We start from the raw sequence: 23540 nt of genomic DNA, 5'->3' as shown, positions 1-23540 counted from the left end.
TCACAAGATCAGCCTCTTAAAAAGATAAAGGAATACTTGGATTGAAGTATAAATAAAAGAGGCAGAGAGACTAGCTGAATTTGAGAAGAATGTTCCTAACTTGAGGTACCTTGCTCTAGTCAGACCAATACTGAAGTTTTATGTGCAATACTAGGTGCCATAATTTAAAAAGGAAATTTTTATGTTGGACAGCATCCAGAGGAGATGAATGAGAAGGATGAAGGACCTTGGTTTTTTGTTGCCATATAAGGTAAACTGAGGAGGTTTAACCAATCACAGAGGAGACTCATAGGCATATAGTTGTTTGAAGGGCTGTCATATGGAAAATAGATTAGACTGGTTTTATTTGGGCCCCAGTGGAAATAATCAGATGCCAGGGGCAGAAGTAGTAAAAAGATGAATTTATTGAATATAAAGGAAAACACTCTAGCAATTAGAATTGTCCAAAAGCATAATGACTTATCTCGGGAGATAGTTCAAACTTCCTCATTGGAGGTAGTCAAGCAGAAAGCGGATAGATAGTATAGCAGGTAGGTTGCACAGAGTAGCCACTGAGGTCCCTTCCAATTCTAAAATTCTATATGTTTTCAATTCTGGTGTTTTCTACCAACTTCTATAAAAACATTCATAAAAAGGAGAAGACAAAGGGAACAATTAATGAGATAGAAACCCACCACTGATGTTAACATCCAAAATGATTTCCAATAATATATGTAAAGTTTCTTCCTAGCTAGAAATTCCAGTTAGCAGACTCTGAGATATAGGGAGAACAGTGGACAATGAATCATTCATTACTACAATCAATGGTTATTTGTGTCTATAAGGGGCAAGGTCCTGGGGTAGGAGCTAAGCATCTAAAGAAGATCTAAACCTGTCCTGGCCCTCAAGGACCTTAGAATCCAAGAGAAAAAAAGTGACATTTAAACAAGATAGAATGTGATATGTGCAAAAAGAGGAACCCAAAATATGAACATTTGAAGAGGTAAAGAAAACTTTTAAGTGGGAGGACCAGGGAAGGTCTCATGGAGAAAGTGGCACATAAGGTGGACCTTATAGGAAGAGAGTAATTTCAACAAAGAGACATAAAGTAAATGTATCTTCTAGGTATTCATGATGACCTGAGCAATGAGCAGAAATGGAAAAGTACAGGATGATATTGGGAAATGCATAAAAGTCCAGTTTGCAATATAAAGACCATAAAGTGGTGTCATGACATAATCTTTGAAAGCTGGTTAGAGGCTGGCTTTGGAGTACCTTAAACTCAAGTTTGTATTTTATCCTTCTATACAATGGGGATTATCAGAATGTTTTTGAGCAGGGGGATGAATTATGTATTATAAAGATGATTTTGACAATAGTATGAAGGATGGACTGAAAAGAAGAGAGATTAGAAGAAGGAAGACCAATTACAATACTCTAGAAAAGGAATTGTGAGGGTCTAACATAGGATGGTAGCTGTGTGAATGGAGAGATGATGAAGGCCATGAGGACTAGTAGAAGTAGAATCAACAGAATTTGATTATTCATTAGATGTAAAGGGATAAGGAATGAGAGGAGTCAGATCTGATTCTGGGATTTCAAACCTGAATGAGTTGGGATGATGGTGGTGCCATCAGCAGAAAAAAACATGGAATTTGAGAGGAGAGTAGGTTTAGGTAAGATGTCCAGTTTTGGACATGTTCGGTGTAAAGTCCTAATTGTACATCCGAGTACACATGCCCAGAAAAGCCTTAAAGATATGGTACTGGAACTCAGGAGAGATAAGGAGACCAGACTTAAGAGTCATCTGCATAGAAACAATCATTGAAGTCCTCCATTGAGGAAGTTGAAAAGATATGACACAGAGGAGAAAATGAAAAAGCAATACTCAATCCTTGGAGCCAAGCAGCAAGCTCTTCCCAAATGAGAAGGGATCAAAATCCTCCAGAGGGGAAAGCCACTGCCTATAGGAATGATGATGATTGGGATGCACTGGTGTTGTCAGATGAGAGACCACACAGTAAGAGTCAGAAATGAAAGAGAAGTGGTGGCTACTGATTCCTTCTTTTGGGGTACTGAGGTTGTGTCAACTGATAACAAGCATAGAAAGATGTGCTATCTCTCCGAGGCATTAGCTAAGATAAGAAAGAGAACCTCTCAAGCCTTGCCAAATTAAATAACTATTCCCCGATTCTGGTGATGCATATTGGCAAAAAGGATGCTGTCAGGAAGACTCTAGAAAAAATGCTAAAGATAACAAAGTCTTGGGAAAGAAACTGAACACTGTAGGGACACAGATGGTGTTTACATCACTGTTGCCAATGGAAAGAAAGGGAATGCAGAAGAAAAGGATCTGGCGAATGAACATGTGGTTAAGATGAAGACTGAGAACAGTATTTGGATTTCTGGACAATGACTTAAAATATAGGAATATGTGCCTTGCCAGTAATGAAGGATACTTAACAAGGGTCAGCAAGATAATATTTACCTTGTCTTTTATAAATCTAAACAAAAGGAATTAAAACTGAAAAGGAAGGAGGTACCATCTATTTACATTTAGCAAACTCTCTCTTTCTCATGGATTTATGTATGTATGTGCATATAGATGCATATGAACATTATAGGAGAATAGTAGTAGTGATATCCAAAATTTTCAGAGTAGACAAAACCCAAGTAAAGAATCAACAATAAAAAACCTTTGACCTCAGCTATCTACATAAAAATACACAAGGTATGGGTGACAAGGTAAACAAGAAATCATAAGCCAAAGTAGTAAATTTGATCTTATAGATATCACTGAGACTTGAGGGTAATGTCCCATTTTTTTCTTTTGCCCTGTCACTCACTCCTGTTTCTATGGTTGCTCCATCCTCCATATGAGATCACTAAAAGCCATGGAGAGGAGGAGCGAAGCCATTTATCAAACCATTATATTGTTTAAATATAATCTTTGTGACTCCCAAGATCATAATCCCTTATTTGACAATCAATCCTCTATATGTTTTCTATCTTGATTTTAAATTTTTATCCCCAGAGCTTACCAAAGTGTTTGTCACATGATAAAAGCTGCTTAGTAAATAGATATTGTTCATTCATTCTGAAAGCATATACATTATTCAAAAGGAACATGATAGGTAAAAAGGGGTAGGGGTAGAGTGGCATTGTATATGAGAAACATATTCTTATGTGAGAAAATCCAGAATCCAGAGAGGGAAGGCATTTGGGTGATCAATGGGAAAACAGAAGTGGCATTATCATGGGTGTACATTATAGAACAACTGGACAGAAATGGCAAATAGATAGCTTAGAAAACAGATCAAAAGCCTGACATAGCAGTATAGTATAGCAGTGATATGAGACTTCAAATAATCAAAAATCAGCTGGAGTCCTGCCAACATCACAGCACTGAACAAAATTTTAATTATGATTCCAGCCTTCAAAAGATGGAATAACCAACAAGGGAAATGACTATTTAGTATATCTGTTCACTCTACTGGAAGAGGTTGCTACCTTAGGAGAATGTGACCACACCATATTGGAAATTTTGAAGTAGGAGAAAATGAAATCCAAGAATATTCTGTGCATCCTAGATTTTAGGAGTGTGTATTTCAAAAGGTTCAGAATAAAGATAGATAAAATCTAATGACCAAAATTCTATGGATTCATTCAACATTGAGGGAGCAAGAATCATTTAAGCATTAAATTTTGAAGATATAGAAAGAAATAATACTAATGAGAAAAAGGGAAGAGTTCTCCTATGAGATCAATGAAGAGATATTAGAAACTTATTAATTAGTCAAAATTTTAAAAAGATGTTTATTCTACCAATACCTAATCAATTGCCAAATTTGGTTGATTCTAATCAATTATCAAAACATTTATTAAATATATACTATATGCCTGATACCGTGCTGAGGCACAGGAGATATACAAAGACAAAAATGAAATTGTTCTGCCTTAATGAACTTACATTCTATAGAAGGAGATAACATGTACATATAGAAGCACATAGAGAATATACCAGGAGTTTTAGGAGGGAGTATATTAGTATCTACTGTAATGAAATTTATTAATTTGATCATTGACAATGCTATGCTAAAGTTTAGTAAAAATCCAGCAATTCAAACAGTTAAAGAAGAGAGCCCAGTTTTCCAGACCAGAATCCAGCTTCCTCCTGATGACATCTTACCACTTCAAGAAGACAAGAGAACTCAGAGACTTTATATGAACAGTTTTGTTTTGTTAGTTTTTGTTATTTCCTTCTGTTATTATATACCACCTGTAACATGTACTCTCTGCAGAGGCCCTCTCTCTGCAAGACCAATGTCAAAGTGTCACGTTCAAGAGGGACTGCCCCTCTGGACAAACCTTTTCTCTCTCCTTTTTTCTATATTGATATTAACATATTATTAATTAGCATAGGATATTATTTTTGGCTGTTTCATTGAGCAAACTCATTCATTTTTCAAATGAAACAAAGCGGGGAATGTGGTAAAAAATGGAAGTTTTAGCTGAATCATTTGAGAGTTGAGTGTATGCTACTGAAGCGGCTTTTGAAGGACCTCCCTTTTGGCAATGAACTTCCGGCATGGCATGCAAACTTAAAACTGAGGGAGGAACAGAAGTTTGCGCTCTCTGGCTTTTCAACTTAGCCGTGGCGGTGCACGTCTTTTGTGTTCAGCTTTTGGGTGTGCTGGTTCTCAGCCTGGCAGGCAGTTTGGGATTCAGTGAGTTTTATAAAGGTATATATACTAAGCTTAGATCTAAGATTATTCATTTGTATTTCTACTTTCCTATTTCCCTAATTGGTATCACCTTTTGTTGTCTAATAATTAATTCCCAAGCAATAAAAACTAATCCCTCACTGATTAAAGCTCAGAAGTTTCTTTTTCTTAGTGGTCTGGGAGATATATGAGAGAAAAGTTAAAAGGGGATGTTTAATGCTCATGTATCCAATTTTAAATCTCACACTACGGCAATCAGAAAAGGATTAATATCAATGGGTTGAGTTAAGACTTCATGGAAGTAAAGGATTCAAAGAAGTGGAGGTGAAGAGGAAATGCATTTTAGGAAAAGGGGGATATGTGGTGTGAGGGAGAATGAGAAGAAGATGAAAAGGGTTTTGAACCTGAGTGACTGTAAGGGTAGTAATGCCCTCAACAGAAATATAGTACTGAAACAGAGTGGTAGTTTTGGAGAGAAAGACAGTAGGTTCTATTTTGGACATACTGAGATGGAAACATTTATTAAGACATAGAGTTGGAAATGTCCAAAACTTAGCTGGTGATATGGGACTCATGTTCAGGAGAGACACTGGTGATGGTCTCCAAATAGATGAAGAGTCATCAGCAAAGGTATAATTAAACCAATGAGACGTAATAAGATCTCCCAGTTAGACTAGACAAGAGAAAAGAAGAAGGCCCAGAGTAGAACTTTGGAGTTAGAAATCATGATATAAATGATGAGTCAGCAAAGAGACTAGGAGGAGAACCAGGAGAGAGAATAGTGTTTAAAAAAACATAAAAGTAGAAGGTATTCAATAGTGTTAAATGCTGGCAAAAGGTCAAGGACAGGGACTAAAAAATGAGCATTACATGGCAATTAAGTAATCATTGCTAACTTTGGGGAGATTGGTTTGTTGATTAGTTGTCGGAAACTAGATTTCAAAGGATTAAGGAATAAGATGTGAGATGAGAGGAAGGGAAGGCAAAAGTATCATTAATTTTTTCCAGGAGTTTGTTGATTATATAATAATAATAACTATTATTTAGGTAGCTCTTAAACTTTGCAAAACACTGTACATGTTATATGTTGAAAGAGGGGAAGAAGAGCTATCACACAATAATTTAAGGGGCCAGTAGGTTCTAGAGATGGATTTTTTTAAAGAGTGTTTTGGTCTTCCCTGTCACCATAGAAGCTGTTAATGGTAAGGACCCTTTTCTGTTTCTTACTCATGTCTCAGACTACTTTTTGACTTAAAAAGTTAATATTTGCTCCTGGGGCACAGGGGCTACCATTGCAAGCTTCTTGTGTTGGGGTATAGGAGTCTGATCATTGGCTTTCTGCTCTAAGGCCTCTGTGCCTTGTGGATTCCTCAACACCCTGGGCTTGCTCACTGCTGGATTTTTTTAAGGTTGGGAGATACTTGGATATGACAGAAAAGAAGCAATTAGTGGACAGAGATTTATTGAATATTATAGAAAAGAGATAATTGAATTACCAATATCCTAAAGAAGAATAGAGGGAATGGAATCAAGGATATACATAGAGGGCTTGACCTTGATGAGCAGAAGGGTTACCTCATTATCAGAGACTAAAGTAAAGGAAAGACAAGTGCAAGAATGATGTCAAGGGATTATGAGAAGTAGATAAAGGGAGAAAAGTGAGCTCACAAGACACAGCCGTAAGGATTTAAACCCAGGACTTCCTGACTCCAAGTCTAGTATTCTATGTAATATAAAACAATAGCTTCTGTTTTTTACATGGTAGGTATTTGATTGAAGTATAATTCATAATCTATTTTAGAATAACATATAACACTTGTATAATTATATTTCAATCATGAGTCTCATCACACTAAAGCTAAATAATATCTATAAGGCTGAATATATTAGGATTTCTAGTTCATTTCATATCCATCTTTTGCACATTCATGAATAGATATCTGAGTTTAGTTGTTTCAATTTTGCCCTATTTTTTGCCTATTATATCCTATGGGTTATTAGTCCTCTCCACTTATATTTCCCTTTCTACATTCTTCCTGCTATTATCTGCAGCATCCAACTTGGCAAATAAATGTGACTTTTCTCCTCTTAGTATATTCTAAGTTTGAGCCATAATCCTCAACAACTCTTTTTTAAAAAAAATTTTTTGGGCGGGGGGAGGCTGGGCAGTGAGGGTTAAGTGACTTGCCAAAAGTCACATAGCTAGTACGTGCCAAGTGTCTGAGGTCAGATTTGAACTCAGGTCCTCCTGAATCCAGGGCTGGTTCTTTATCTACTGTACCACATAGCTTCCCCTAAAAACCTCAACTCTTGTCCCCTGTTCCCTTCTCTGAGTCATGAAGTTATTCCAGATCCCTAGAATGGATCCTCACTCCACTACACATCTATCTATATGATGACCATCCTCAACTTTCTCTCCGGCCCAATTAAGGTACCACTCCTTCCATGAAGCATTCCCTGACAATCCCCATCCCTCATCCCTGATGTGGTATCTGCCTCCTAAAATTTCTCATGTATGTTGCTAAACTGTTTCCCCCCACTAAACATACTTTCTCTTCTATCAAAGTTATTTGGATACATATTTCTCTACTCCTTCTATTTTAAGTTCCTTGCAATCAATTCAATATTTAAACACTAACTACATGCTAGGCACTGGGGATTCAAGAGAGAAAAAAGAAACTATGCCCACCCTAAAAGATTTAATTCTACCCAGGGTTACATTTACACATACATACAATATTGTATAAATACTAGATGATTTGAGGAGGGAGAGGATATTTACACCTGGGAGGGGAGAATCAAGAAAAACTACAGTCTGTGTCATGTTGATCTTCGGATTTTTGGTACCTAATTTTCCTTATTTAATTATTTTCAGTTGTGTCCAGTTCTCCAGGACCCCATTTTGGATTTTCTTGGTAAAGATACTGGAGTAGTTTGCCATTTCCTTCTCTAGCTCATTTTACAAATGAAGAACTGAGGCAAATAGGGTTAAGTCACATGCCCAGGGTCACTTAGCTAGTAAGTAACTGACATCAGATTTGAACTCATTAAGATGAGTCTTCTTGACTCTAAGAGCAGTGTTCTATCCACTATACCATCTTGCTGCCACAGAACCTTATATATGGTATATAGATAAATACAGATGCAGATGCAGATGTGGATGTGGATACAGATGCAGATAGTGCTTTGTCTATAGTAGTTGCCTAGTAAATATTTATTGACTTAATACATGAGAGTGAAAAAATAAGTTCTGTCCTTTAGAAAGATTACTTTGGCAGTGGTGCTATAAAAATATTAACTATAACTTAATCTGAAAAATTATAACTAGCCTGTAAATCATGCCGTGGTCACCATTCAATGTAAAAATTATATTTTAACTTAACTATAGCTAATCTGTAATCTTATAACTTATATCTATAAGCTATCTGAAAAATTATAGCTATAAGCGGACTGGAAAATTATAACTGGCCCATAAATCCCATCTGCGTTGCCATTCAATATAAAAAGTATTTAACTGGGCCCTAATCTGTGAACTTCTGGCAGGCTATCTGACTGCTTTTAATTTAGTATGGGCCGTTTATAAATTCCCACAACTGCTTCTCCCAGACTGATGAGCAAAAACCTTTTTTTTCAATTAAGGCACAAGGGTCTATTTATATGGATAAACTTATAGTTAAATACAAAGAAAAGAAATATATGACCTGACTGTGTTTTACTTTTTCTCCTGCCATTGCCACCACCGCCTGTGCTTACAACCCTGAGACGAGTCCCTGTCTGTGTCTGGCAGGTCCTGCTCTCCGTAGCATCCCTCTCGTTCTCACTGCTCCACTCCTTTCTCTGTCTCTGTAGCATCCCCTTGGATCTCCTACCCACTGACCTTCCAGTGTCTCTACCTTCTCTCTAGCTCTCCTCTCTGCATCTCTCACTAAGTCCCTCCAGCTCTGTAGCATCTCTGTACCTCTCCTCAGCATCTCTACCTATTCGCCGTGGTCATCATTGTGCAGGCGCCCAGCTGCCACGAGCTGCCCATCCACCGCTGGTGGCACCAGGGAGCCCTGTACTGCATTGGCACCCTGTAGGCTTTCCAGGGCTCAGTCACCACTGCCGGAAGTCTGACGGAGGTACAGGCACATCTTGATCACCTGAGCAACATCAAGGTGAAGGAGCTGGTATTAGGGCCCATCCACAAGAACCTTAAAGATGACCTTGCTGGGACAAGCCTGATGCAGATCGATCCCATTGTTGGCTCCCAAGAAGAGTTCACCCAACTCTTGGAAGCAGCCAAGAAAAAGAACATCCAGATTATCCTAAATCTCATGCCCAACTACCGAAGTCAGAACAGTTGGTTTCTGCCCGAACTACGTGAAGAAGTGAATGAGAAGATGAAGGAAGCTGGGAACTTTTGGCTGAAGGCCGGTGTGAAAGGGATCCAGGTCCATGATGTCAAGAACCTGACAGATGCTGCTTTTGTCCTGGCTGAGTGGAAAAAAATCTCACTCACAGCATCAGTGATGACAGGGTCCTGATTGTGTGAACAGAAGCCTCAGACCTTCACAACATCATGAGCCTGCTGAATGATACTGACCTGCTGAGCACCTCTTATCTGGAAGACTTCTCCAGCAGAAGCTCCTCAGGGAAAGAGCTCCAGGACTTGGTCACCAGCTACCTGAGCGCTGCTGGGAACCACTGGTGCAGCTGGACATATTCTCAGGTCGCCATTTGACCTACCACTTGCCTACCCATCTTCTCCGCCTCTATCACCTGTTGCTGTTCACACTTCCTGGGATACCTATTTTTAGTTATGGGGATGAAATTGGCTTGCAGACGGTCACTCTCCCTGGACAGCTGGCTGAAGCCCCCATCATGCTTTGAGATGAAAAAACATTTGGGCTTTCTGTGTCTTTAAATCCCAATGTGACTGTCAAGGGCCAGAAGGACAACACCCAATCCCTCATGTCTCTGTTCCACAAACTGAGTGACAGCAGCGGGGAGGAGCAGTCCCTGCTATATGGAGACTTTGTGGTTCTGCCTACCAATGATGATCTCTTTGCTTATGTGCCCTACTGGGACCAGAATGAGCACTTCCTTGTGATGCTCAATCTGGGCCCCACGTGCCACGAGGCTGAGCTGAAGATGCTGCCTGTGTCCAGCAGCCAGAAGCTAGAGCTACCCAAGAAGGCAGTCGGTATGCTCAGCACCCAGAGGGGCTCCCACGACACGAGCCTGCTGCCCCTGCACAAACTGCCTATGTGGCCTAAGCTGCCCTCGGGCTCCCCTCTCCCCTTGGGTCTTTGTATTTCTGTGTGGGGTTTGGCAGGGCTGGGGGGAGGGGGGATTGTTTGGGAGTTTTTTACTGTTGAAGATGCCCTGTGATGAAGCCTTTAGCTGTGTATTAAAATGATAGTGATCAGCAAAAATAAATAGATAGATAAGTAAATAAATAAATAAATATCTTCCTTCAAATAAGGAATTCTATTTGCCCTTCTTTAAGTGGGCACTAAGCCCTATCTAATTCTGTCCAACAGAGTAAACTGATTTGTCTTGTAATTGTGAAGTACTGGAAAACCTGCTGCGATCTGGCTTCTACCTACCTTTCCAGTTTTATTTTGTATTATCCCACCTTCTTCACTCTCCATTTCTATCAAATTGACCTTCAAGCTCTTCCCATTATAAGATGTCACTTCCCTTGCCTATTCATTTCTGCACAATAGTCCCCTGGATCTAAAATGCACTTCTTACTCAACTACACATTCAATAAGCCATAGCTTTCTTCAAAACAAAATTTAAGGGACATCTATAAGAGACTTTTCCTGATTCCTGAAACCATTAACTCTCTTTTCCTCTTAAAATCAATTTATATGTTACTTGAGGTTAATTACTTTTGTACATATTGTATCTTTCCCAGTAGAATTTAAGTTCCTTGAAGATGTGAGCTGTTTCGTTCTTGTCTTTGTCAACACAGCACTTAGCACAGGTCCTTGCACATAGTAGCACTGATTCATTTTTACAATTGTATGGCTAAGATCTAGCCCAATGCTGGCTTATAGCAGGTATTTCATTAATATTTGTTGAATCAAATTGAATGAGAATTGAACAAGGAATCAGGGTTCAAAGTCCTAGTTCTACCACCTGAAAGCTGCTCTCTCTCTGTTCAAATCACTTAACCTCTCTTTCTGGAACTCAGTTTCTTCATCTGTAAAATGAAGGTAAAAATTTCATGCCCTGCTGTCTTGCCTGCCTCACAAAACCATAATGAAGATCAAATAAATTAAGGATGTTAAAAGGGCTTTGTAAAGTGTAAAGGACTATGGAAATGTGAAGGATTATTATTGTGGTTATAATGGTCTCACACACAAAAAAAAGCAGTTGCTGATGAGAATTTGTTATTCAGGAAGCATTTCATTATCACTTTGGCTTATATACTGAGCATAGCCTAGAGATAAAGATTCCTTCTTTGGCAGATTTAAAATCAATTGGAGCAAGCTGTGCTTCAGGGAGCCATAGAAATAATGTACAAGATCCATCCTGGCTCCCTAAAAGGAGTCAGGCTACCTGGCAACATAGCCAGATCAGATGCCAAGTGTAACAGGACAAGAAGCACTACCAGGTAATTTCATTACATACAGAATTGACCCCCCACAAAAAAAATCCTAAAAACTGGTGTCAATAGGGATATCACATCATCGAATTGTTTTGTATTATTTGGGGGGGAGGGGTTGTTTGTTTTTTTAAACTGGAGGTCAGCCTCAGGGAATCATAACAAGTTAATAGATTTTGAAAAGACTGATAGTATGTGCCTATGAATCATGGAACACCAGAATCCTGGAAGAATAAAAAAAAATTTTCATTTCCCAAAGGCAATGCAAAAACGTAGGCAACATATGGTGGGTGTTTGTAGGCTCGAACATATTGCCAACAATAGCTTACAAATAAGAAATGGCCTAAAAGCAACATAAAGCATCATAGACCTAGAGCTGGAAGATACATCAGAGGATAGCTCGTCAACCCCCCCGCTCCCCCCCCACACACACACACATTTGACCAAAGGAAAAAGTCATGACCACAGAGGATAAAAGACTTGCCAAGGTTACACAGATAAGTAATAAGTGGGTGAGCCAAAATAGAAATTTAAATATTTTAACTTCTTTTTGCGGGGCAATGGGGGTTAAGTGACTTGCCCAGGGTCACACAGCTAGTAAGTGTTAAGTCTCTGAGGCCAGATTTGAACTCAGGTACTCCTGACTCCAGGGCCAGTGCTCTATCCACTGTACCACCTAGCCGCCCCCCAGTATTTTAACTTCTAATCTAGGATCTTTCCTACTATACACAACTCTGGCTTAGTAATGGACAAGGAGATGTTCCCAGTCATTTAGCAAATGAAGGATAATACGATAGACAAAGTGAGAATTACATTGGTATCCCCAAAGTATTTTTTTAAACCAGAGAAAGCGCTACCTTGAATAGAACTTCTATGGAAGGTTTGTGGAAAGGTATTGTGCCATAGTAGAGCACTTGATTTACAGTCACGAAGATGAGGCTTAAAATCTCACCTCAGATATATCTTAGCAATATCAAATCTCTTAATTTAGCTGAGTACCAGTTTTTTCATGTATAAAGTGGGAGTACTACTAACATCAATCTCACAGGATTATGAGAATCAAATGAGATAATGTATGTAAAGTAATACACACACACATGCAACCTGTGATTTTACTGGTTTAGGGAATTTACAATGAGGTAACTCTTTCTATTAAAGTAGATGGATACCTGTTATGTCTTATAGGGTTTTTTTTTTTGTTTGTTTTGCAGGGCAATGAGGGTTAAGTGACTTGCCCAGGGTCACACAGCTAGTAAGCATCAGTGTCTGAGGCCAGATTTGAACTCAGGTCCTCCTGAATCCAGGGCTGGTGCCACCTTGCTTCCCCATGTCTTACAGTTTTTGAGAGCTAGGTAAGACACTGAAAAGTTAAGCTACTTGCCAACGGTCATATGGCCAATATGTGCCCAGGGCACTATATAAATGTCAGATACTACTAAACCTATTTCTATATGGTGTATCAAAATGTATTACAGCATCCATTCCTCCTCATTTAGAGGCAGCTCCTAGGTGGGCCAGTGGTTAGAACATTAAGCCTGGAGTCAGGAAAGTCTGAGTTTAAATATGGCCTCAGACACTTACTGTGTGACTCTAGGCAAGTCATTTAATCTGTTTGCCTTGGTTTTCTCAAGTGTATAATGGGGATAATTATAACACCAACCTCCCAGGGCTGTTGGGAGGATCAAATGAAATAATATTTGTAACCCTCTTCACACAGTGCCTGGCACATAGTAGGTACTTAATAAATGCTCATTCCAGTCATATTTAAGTAATCTTTGACAGACTCAAACCTATGTTACCTCATTTGATATGCTCATCTCCTTTTACAAATGAGAAAACCAAGATTCAAATGGGTTAAAGTAAGTTGTTGAAAGTCATACAAGGTCTCTTTCCATTATGTTATGCTGCTTCCAATCCTAAAAGCTGCTTGTAATCTGAACTGAAATGTCTATTCAGCCACATATGTACTTCCAAAATGGATGCTTGTTTTGATTCTAACCTTTTCTGCCCACACAGAGGGCTGCCAGCCCTCCCTTTCCCTGGAGTCACATGAGAACTGAGTCATAATCCAAAGGATTTCTGATCCCACCACCAAAATGAGTAGGTTTGGTCCTGAATTTTTCTGACATGGTCTCTAGGTAATCAAATTCATTCCATCACTAAACTGAGACTTGCCTCTGTTGGCACAGCTGGAGATTTGGGATTCATTCACGAGTAAAACAAATCAGGTAGTTTCAGTTCATTGGAAACTCACAAACCTTGACATGCTGATGGCTAAGCCAAATGGAATTGACATGTGTCCCTATTTCCCAGTCTGGCACTCCCAGCTGGGGCTTGGGGCATGCCTTGTCTGGCAGTTTTTGTGAATGAAGCAATAGGAAGGTAAAGAATAAAGTGTGTTGGCAATGTCCTATGTATCAAAACTCTATTATTTCCCATTGCTAGCACATCTTAGTTCTGATACTTTGCCTGGCCAAAAAAAAAAAAATGAATTTATCATAGAATGTAACTAATAATCCTGCACTACTCTAAGCATAGTGGAAGACCCCCCCCCAAAAAAAAACAACTATTAAAATTCAGACTTGATTTGAGAAATATTCTAGTGACAAAAGAGGTTGCTAAGTGCTTCCCAATGAAAGGGCTGATGCAAAATAATGCTGATAGAAAGTTTCGCAGTCAAGAAAATAGAAATCAGAGTTATGTTCTCAATGGGACCAGCATCGAGCTATTTAACAAAGCAAATGGTTGCTTTTTTATTATTCACTTAAGTTTAAATAATGACTCTTACTTCTTGCTCTTTTGTCATGTGAGACAGCCACAAGGGATATACATTCTAATAGGATTCCCTCTGCAAACTCTCATTATGCTCTTCAAGCTAACCCTAGCTTCTTACCATCAAGTATGGGGCTGCCAACCCTCAGGAAAGATGGATAGAGGATGTGAAAATCATTAAGTCCTTCATCAACAGCCCGAGGGGGACATGTGAGAGTCTTCCATTAAAAGTTCACATCTGCCAATAGCTCTTGCTACAATAGATAATCAGTTTATTTCTAGAGGCATTGAAATGCCCTTCTTATTACGCAATTTCTCAAGAACCTATAATGGTTCCCTATTTCATCATTATCATAGCTTACTTTTATATGTTTGTTGCTTTATCAACTTTTCCCTTGTTTTAAATTTTATTTTGTTTTTGGAGGGAAGGCTGAATCGATGGTTTCTTCATCTGAGGTAAGTATGGAAACTTCCTCTGCCAGGGCAGAATGGGTATTTCTCTTTAACTTAGAGTCTCAGATAGTTGTCCTTGTCTATGGGACAGTAATACTTTAAGTGCCTTGGATATGATTTTGTTATTACAAAGTAGGTTATAGCCATTATCTCACATACTCCTTCCCCATGATCTGATAAGGTAAGTGTAAGTATTATTAGCCCCATCATGCCAATGTGGAAACTGAGGCTAAAAAAGGTGTGATTTGCCCAAGGTCACACAGCTAATGAATAACAAAGCCACATATTAAAATTGGATAGTTTGACACCAAACATGGTGCTATTTCTACTAGAAAAATCCTTTGCATAGATTGAAAGTCCCTCTATAACCTGGAAATAAACTACCTAGTCACCTTAACTTCCCATTCCACCCGAAGCAAACCAACTCCAGGTTTTTGCTTATGTGATTCTCTCTACCCAGAATGCTCTCCTTTCTGTCTTTGCCTTTCCAAAGATTCCTTATGCTTGAAAGGGCAGCCTAAAGCCTATCTCCTCCATGAAATGATTTCTAACTATGCTGCACCACACTGACCTTTTCTCTGTCTAGATTCCTGTTTCACTTGGAGTTAGTTGATGTGTTCCCTGTAGAGTAGGGAGAGAAGATATGGACAGGCACACAAATAGATGTTCTTTAGTGACTACCATACCTGTCTTAAATTTCCTTATGTCCCAGGGTGGGATATTATAAAATGTGTTTACTTTGGGGTACAGAAGGCAGAGGGAAAAAATATCTGACCCCTCATTCATATCTGCTCTCCCTTCTCTGAATTCCCACAGTAACTTTAGTCTACTCACTTCTTTGGCACTTGGAAGATGCATGTACCTTGTAATATTAATTATTTTCTATGCAAGACAGAGTACAAGGTTTTTCATTTTCATAGATGTTAATTATCGATAGCATGGGGATAATTAAAATAATAATTCCCATTTATAAAGCACTTTAAAGTACATATAACACTTTCATCCTAATAATCCTCTAAGAAAACTAAAATTCCCATTTTGCTAATAAAAAATAAGGACGATACAGTGACTTGCCCAGAGCCATATACCAGTAAGTATAGAAGTCAGAATTTGAACCTAGGTCTTCTGACTTCAAGATCAGAAATTTTCTCTACAGTACACTGATTTTCTAATGCCATAGAACTTCATGACAGTGTTTGAACAGATAGAACTCAGACACTAATAGTAAACTAGAATCATTTTAATCATATTCCTTAAATTAAGTATTTTAAGAAAGTCAGTATAAATTCACCTTTGTTATTGACTCCCCAACATCTATTTCTCACCTCCACCTCCAGGCTCTAAACTCATTGAGGACAAGGACTACATCTTTCTTCTTAGTATCCTCTAGTATCTCAATATTTACTGCCCTATGTATGTGGCAGATGTTATTGCCAAACCATTGTCTGTGATCATTGAATGACTATGAAGAATGAGAGAAGGTGCTATAAGCCTAGAAGAGGACAAATGTCCTAATTTGGGAGGAAAACAGCTTTCAAACTATGATCATGGAAATTGACCTTGATTCCTGACAAAATTCTAGAACAATTTATTGAAGGGATATTTAGTGAACACTTAGAAAAGGAAGAAGTAATCAATCGCAAGTACATAGGATCATAGCTATAGTGTTTGAAGGGACCTTCCATCTCATTTAATCTAATCCCCTCATTTTATAGATAAAGGTGAATTAAAGCCCCAGAGATGTTACATTATTAGCTCAAGGTCATATAGTTAGTTATGAAGTGGTTGAGCTGGAATTTGAACCAGGATCGCTAGTTCCCAATCCACAACTCTTAGCCAGTATCACTTCACTAAGAATAAGTTACTCAATAATGCCTTCTTTCTTTAATAACTTTACTTGACACCCCCCAAAAAATCAGGGGAATGTTGAAGATATAATTTATTTATATTTTAGCAAAAGCTTTGTTAAGTTTTGCATGTTCTAGTTGTGGAAAAGATGAAAATATGTGAGCTCAACAAAAGTATAAGAAGGCGGATCCAACTGGTTTAAAAGCTAGACTAAAGACTAAACATGAATAGGTTGATATTAGCTTGGAAGGAGGTCCCCTTAGTGGTATGCTCCAGGGATCTCTGCCTGGCCCCCTTCTTTTACATAAACCCACAGGTGGCATGTTTGACAAACTTTCAGATGACCAAAACCTAGGATGGATATCTGACATTATATGACCAAGTCTGGATCACAAAAGATCTTGACAGGGTAGAACACTGAGCAGGATCCAGTAAAATGAAATTAATGATGAAATACAATGTCTCGTGTTTGGGTTCAAAAAAGTCAACATCAAAAGGACAGATGGAAGAACTATAATGACACTGTAGTGAATCTGAGAAAGATTCAGACTGCACATCCAATGCAAGTTAACTACAGTGTGATGTAGCTGCCAAAAGAACTGATGCAATTGTAGGTCATACCTCCAGGGGCGGAGGGTTCAGGACTAGGAAGGGGGTAATCAAGAGTACTCTGCCCTACTCTGATCCTATCTGGAATATTTTGTTAAGTTATATAACAATATACATTTTAGGAGGGAAATAGATAATCTGAAGAATTTACAAAGGAGGGCAAGAGAAGGATGATGAATGACCTCAAAACATCACAAGGATTGGTTGAAGAAAAGGAAATGTTTTATCTGAAGAAAAGAAGACTCAGCAGGGGCACTATAGCTAAATTGGGGACAGAGTGTGGAAGTTGCAAAGTGAGAAATGGAGGGTTTGAGGTAAGGAAAAACTAAAAATCTGAACCATCTCCAAGTGGAAGGGATGTTTCAGGAGGTACTAGGTCCAATCTTTCACTGGATGCCTCCAAGCAAACGTGTTCTGACCACTTTGGAGTAAATGATGAATGTATTTCTAGTCCAGATATGGTTGTCCTGGGTAGACTCTTGGATCCTTTGGAATAATAATGCCTGATTTCATACAGCTGTTTAAATTTTGTAAAGCATGGTGCATACATTATCTCATTTGAGTCTTACAACAGCCTTGTGAGCTTGGTGCTGCATTAAAATATCTTTTCAACTCTGAAATTCAGTGATTCAGCAGTAAAAAGAATGGGTAGCCAATAGTTCCGTCAGCATGATTTCCAAGCACACCCTTCCCCCGCATACTTATATTTGTACTGCCGATGGTTGTGGGCAATCCCTCCAGGGAGCTCTCAGTCAGAAAATTATTCTTTCAAAAATGACTTCTCTCAAATTCCTAAAATGTCATTTTCCTTTGCAGTCTCCTTCTGCTGAGGTCCTGTCACGCCCTTTACCAAGAAAGGGATTGATTTAAAAGAAAAGTTTGAGCATGACTGCTTTGCGTATTTTTCATTAAAAGTTCAGCATCATTTAAATCGGCTGGGTAACTTTTTTAAAAAATGATTGTCGATTGGAGATACCACCATTAATTTTCAAAGGTTAATACTTCAAAGAAATCCTCTAACCATAGGAGGTTAAGCAGCTTGGTGTTTAGCTGCTCTGCAGGCTTTAAGTTAGCAATCCCCATTTAAGTCCCTGTGGACCAAAAACTTGAACCACCCTGTGTTTAGAGTTCCCTTGGCATCCATACTGAGCAGTCACACACTGATGCTACTATGATAGGGTGCCAGGTCTGCCTGCCAGAAATAGACCCTACTACCCTCCATTTACTGTGATCTAACAAATGCAAAAGAGCAATCTGTTTTTCTTCAGTGGTGGCTCCTTCTACTCTAGTTCAGGCAGGCCCACGTTACTTCCTATATGGCCTATTACAATAATAGCCCCCCAATTGGTCTTAATTCTAGTCTCTCTACACTTCAATCTCTTCTAAACATAGCTGCCAAATTGATTGTTTATAAGAAATAAATGTGACCATGTCACTCCTACACTCAAAAATCATCCATGGTTCTTTATTGCTTCTAAGAAAAAATACAATATGCTTAGCCTATAATTGAAAGCCCTCCCTCCCCTCCCCCCACCCAAATCTGGTTACCATTTACCTGGCTAGTATTATTTCATTTAACTCCCCTGCTTATGTTCTGCATTCCAATCAAAGTGGCTTGTTAACTATTGCCCCTATGCCGCATTCCAACTGCCAGTTCTGTGTTTTTGCCCACATAATCTTGCATGGCTGAACTTCAATCCATCACTACTTCTGCCCTTGTGGAATGCCTAGCTTCCTTCAAAGTACAGCTCAGTGATTACCTTCTCTGTGAGATCTCTCCTGATCTCCCTAATCATTAGCACTCTTTCCCTCCTGAAATTACTTTTTATTCTTTTGTACATATTTTGTATTCATTTACAAATTATAACTTCCTCCCCCCAATAGAATGCAGGCCCCTTGAGGGCAGGGGCTATTTGATTTTTTTTGTCCTTATATCCCCAGTGCCATTAATAGTGCCCTGTATATAGTTGGTAATTAATAAGTAGGTGAAAATTAAATTGAATCAATTCCCAACATGAGTCCCAGTTCCAACTATCATGACCATGATGAAGATCAGAGTTGTTGAATGCATGAATTCCCTTCATACTCTGCAACCTTTCTATCAGAATCTATGCTGAGAAAATTCAGATTATGGAGGCAGAGAAAAGATACCATGTATCAATGTCCTAAGTAAACTAGAGTCCATTAATAGTCAAAATACATTATGTACAAAATATATGGTCTGTACCTATGTCTATCAGTGTTCAGTGGAGGGTTCTGCGATGGAAGAGGGAAGGAGCATTTCCACCTAACTTCTGTACACAATTGCATAAAATTTAACTCAAGAGGGGGCAACTTGCTGGTACAGTGGATAAAGCACCAGCCCTGGATTCAAGAGGACATGAGTTCAAATCCCGCCTCAGACACTTGACACTTACTAGGTGTGTGACACTAGGAAAGTCACTTAACCCTCATTGATCAACAAAAACGAAAAAAAAAAATGAACTCAGTAGAATCCTTAAAATAAGTCAGTCTTTGAAGATGCTGAGTGAGCTTTCCATACCCACCAATGGCTTACTTTGTCTTAATGACTATGTAGGTGTATAATAAAGTCATTAGCTTGAACCTAATCTTTTCAAAAGTTACATGGAAATTCTTAGAGAGGAGAAAATTCTAGATTCAAACAGTGGGATGGTAGACAAAGATGCCACCTGAAACATCAAAACTGATTTGATTCTTAAATTGGAATTCTTTATTTGATCTTCCTTAAAGTTTATCAAAGTTTCTAATGAAGAAATGTACATAATCCCTTCTAATTTCATGACAATCCCATTGCAAAATGAAGATGCCACAGATAGAAATTTGTTTTCTATTGACTAATAATATCTAAAAATAATGTACTTTAAAGTTTGGGAAGCACTTTGTATATATCATCTCATTTGAGTCTTATAGCAACCTTGTAAGGTAGGGGGCTGAGTGTCAGAGACCTGAGCTTTTATTCAATATGGGAGAATACCCTTTACCCAATATAGATCAAAGCACATGAAATCTGCCTTCAACTCAGTCAATAAGCCTTGGAGAGTTCCATGAGTGAGCCTCAGAGAGGTTAAGAGTCCTTTTCTTGGCCATACTGCTCTTTAATATCAGTGTCAGAATGTAAACTAATCTTCCTGACTCCAAGTCCAGGCTATGGAATTCTAATAACTGGATTGATTGCTTTTAATCCCATTTTTTCCTGCACATGCCAAACTGAATATGATATAATAAAAAATGCACATGATTTCCTAAGAAGATATAGCTAAAAGAAATCATATCTCCCCAATAGCTCAGTCACCTGTGGAACATAAAAGATATTTAATAAATGTAATGATTGGAATGACACCACCTGCTGGAGACTTACTGTAACAAAGCTCTGCCATGAGGAGAAGGCCTCTGAGGGCAAGTCATGTGATCAAGGTCCTTAGCATCAGGAAGTGACATTTGTTCGTGGGTTCTGTCTATCAGGGCTACCAACCAATCAACTTGAGGAGCCTCCCATTTCTGGGAGGAGGACATGAAGTAGGAAGCAGATGCTGGAGGAGGGGTTCTGTCTCTTTTTGGTTCCTGACCTCACCATGGTGGGTCTGATGATAGGGTCTCTTAGAAATAGTTAGATTTTTTACCTTTCTCTCTGATCCTAATGCTGTTTAATAAATATTTAAACATTTAAATACTCTTGCTAAAGCTTATAATTTATTGGCGACCACTCATTAGATTTTAGATAGTATAGCTAGAATTTTAGCCCCTTTACATAAATGCCTGTGACTCTCTGCAAATCACTTAGCCTCTGTCTGCTTCAGTTTCCTCAACTGGAAAATGGGGATGATAATTGTACGTATCTCTTGGGGTTGTTATAAGAACCAAATGAGATAATATTTGTAAAAAACAGCACAGGGGCAGCTAGGTGGCATAGTGATAGAGCACCAGCCCTGGAGTCAGGAGGACCTGAGTTCAAATCCAGCCTCAGACACTTGATACTTACTAGCTGTTTGACCTTGGGCAAGTCACTTAACCCCAACTGCCTCACCAAAAAAACAAAAAACAAAACAAAAACAAAAAACTTTAGCACAGTGCCTAGCATGTGATAGTCATTATATAAAAGCTACTTCCCCCACCCCAAGTCCAATGGATTGAATTGAATTGAATTATAGGATTTTAGATTTAGTGCTAGAAAGAATCTTCCCAGTATACACTTCAGTCTCCTCAAGAAGAATGTAGTCTTGCAGTGAGAGTACTTGTGAAACCAGAAGCCTCATACAAACTGATTTTAGATTTCCCATAGTCATTCTACCTTAGAATTACAGGTTTATGTTCCTGAAGGGGAATTCAGAGATCACCTAGTTCAGCCCCACCATATTAAAAAGGCCCAGGGAGGTGAAATTAACTTGTTCAACATCACAACACCAATTTAGTAGCAAAGCCAGGATTCTAACCCAGGTCAGCCAACTCCCAGTCCAGTGTTTGGGCCACTAAACTATGTTTTTTCCCTGCCTTTCATTCTCCAGAAGCCTAATATAGTCTTGAGGAACAAGTCCCTAACAGAATCTGGAGGCTGTATTTTAAAGATTAAGTTTTAAAGCTCTCCTACACATTTTTTTTTTATATTCTGCACATTTATTTCATCCAACCTCAAATTTTAAGAACTAAAATCACAGTGTGTCATAAATAGTTACATATTCTTCTGTTTTCTGATCCTGAGAACATCTGTTACTGGTGTTAACCATCAGAAGCAAATATCTTTAGAATGAATCAATGTTTTAAATGGGGGTGTATGTCAAAAGACTAGTAATTAAACTTGCCTTACTTGGGGTTTGCTTGTAAGTGCTTGGGAGTTGGTAGGGACACATAGTTCCAATCTACCTTGATGTGTCCAGAGTGTCTTAGCAGTGGGATGGAAGGAATCCAGAGTGTTGTATGTTATTTAAACTACTATCTGTGCATGGGAGGCAGTGTGGAAGAGAAACACTGGGTTCTAATCCTGACTTAGTTATTAACTCATCATATAAATTTGAGCAAGTCACTTCATCTGAGTCTATTTCCTCTGTGAAATGACTAACTTTCCCTTTGCTTCTCTTTTCCCTTTCAATACTAATGAAACAATTATATTCCTTCCCAGGACATTAATGAGTTAAAGACCATTCAGAGGTTCCAGTCTCTAGGATACTATACTAGAGATAACTAAGGAATGGCCCACATTTGAGTGTCAATGACCTTGTCCTATGGCCTGAGACAGTTAGGCATATCCTATTGGGCTCAATGTCCTATATTTGTCTACTATGAAATATCCAGGATTATCATCTTTATCAAGGCCTAAAAGTTAAAATCTGATGGGAGAAGGGCAAGGGTAGATAAGGAAAGGATTCAGAAGCTTTGCAGTCTAAGTAAACTCTACTATCCCAAAGATTAAACACAAATATTGTAAAGTACCCATTAGTCCCATTTACAGGGCAGAAATTCAATTGCATTTTATTCTATTAAATAAAAATTCAATTAAACTAATTAAATACCTACTAGGCACTGGAAATACAAAGAAAAAAAAGAAATAATCCTTGCCTTCAAGGAGCTAATATTCTACTCTGAAGGCTATGTGAATAGAGGAGATCAGAAGCCTAAATTGCAACGGATAGTGAGCTCTCCAAAGTGAGGTATGAGGTAGGCCTGTAGGCTGCCTGGATTTCCATGGACTCACTATAAGGCAACAGTCTGAAAGAAGAGGACCATGCAGAAGTCGGCCTTCAATAAAACCCATAGGAATATGACAGAATAATGTTTTCTTCAGGAAAAAAAAAACCACACCTGTTGAATATGATGAAACTTTTCTGGTCTTTGTAACTTGCAGAATGTCAGAGATGTATTTTGGAAACCCTGAAGACCATTGACTAGCCTTTTTGCTATTAAAGGGCATTTTGCTCTGTCTTTCTAAAACACTAGACATGATTATAATGAGTATCATTTAAAAAGCACCGTAAGCTTTCCAAAAAACAAGCTGTATCTCACAATTGCCTGGGGCAAGGAACATAAAATTTATGTTCAGTTCAATTGAGGACAGAGTAGATACCCCAAGACGTCACAAGTCAGCTTCAGGAAAGAGGATGGCTTGGAGTTGGGCTAGAAAGCCCCCATGTGATAGTTTCTCTTTTGGGTTAATTATTCTTGTCAAATAAGTTCTGAGCTCAGTTCTTTTTATACCGCTAGAGACTAAAACTTTTCTTAATGACCCCTTTAAATTTAAGCAGCACCCTTAGACAAAGGTTCATTCATTTCATTCAGTAATAGCTCCATCTCAGAACAAATCAACGAGGCAGCTAATATGAGTACCCAGCCAGTCTTCTAAAATTATAGAATCGCACCTGGAATAGCCCATTGAGATTCAAAGGACTTCCTTATTTCAGAGATGAGTGAACTGAGACACAAATATATACAGTGACTTCTCCAATGTCATGGAGTTAATTAGTGGCAGAAACAGGACTAGAACCCAGGCCTGGACTGCTAATCCAAGTGCTCCTTATGACTATGTCATGGGGCAGCTAGGTGTCAAA

At 38.6% G+C, this 23540-nt stretch overlaps 1 pseudogene; it reads left to right on the top strand.

Moving 5' to 3' along the window:
* The first annotated feature begins 1660 nt into the window (after window positions 1-1660).
* LOC122738352 lies at window positions 1661-10076 on the top strand (annotated as a pseudogene).
* The last annotated feature ends 13464 nt before the right edge of the window (window positions 10077-23540 follow it).

The sequence above is a fragment of the Dromiciops gliroides genome, chromosome 2 (assembly GCF_019393635.1).
Source record: "Dromiciops gliroides isolate mDroGli1 chromosome 2, mDroGli1.pri, whole genome shotgun sequence".
NCBI classification, from domain to species: Eukaryota; Metazoa; Chordata; class Mammalia; order Microbiotheria; family Microbiotheriidae; genus Dromiciops; species Dromiciops gliroides.
Note: the sequence above shows the minus strand (reverse complement) of the source record. Positions and strands in the feature narration are given on the sequence as shown.